Here is a 422-nt window from a genome sequence, read left to right as displayed (position 1 = left end):
ATCTCTGAATTGAAGAAGGGTTATGCAAATAAAGATTAGGAGTTTTGGGTTTCTATATATGTGTGTGTGAGAAATGACTAAAAAACATATATGAGAAATAAACTATTAAGGATAATCTAAGGAATTCATAAATTTCGGGGAATAGCGGGGACGGGGCGGGGATCCCCGCTCGGGTCCCCGCGCCTGCTTCGGGGGAATTTCGTCCCCCATCACCATCCCCGCGGGGAAAATTCCCCACAATCGGATCCCCATTCGGGGCAGTCCCCGCAGGGATCCCGCGTCTCGGAGAATTTTGCCATCCCTAGAGTCTATGCCATTTGAGCTATCACTCATTGACGAAGTGGTATCACTTTGACAATGACTATTCAATATTTTTATATCTAAGCAACAATAAAAATTATTTAGTTTGACAGCAAAACAGA

Source organism: Arachis ipaensis, chromosome B06 (genome assembly GCF_000816755.2).
Source record: "Arachis ipaensis cultivar K30076 chromosome B06, Araip1.1, whole genome shotgun sequence".
Classification (NCBI taxonomy): Eukaryota; Viridiplantae; Streptophyta; class Magnoliopsida; order Fabales; family Fabaceae; genus Arachis; species Arachis ipaensis.
This window is presented reverse-complemented; position numbering follows the sequence as displayed.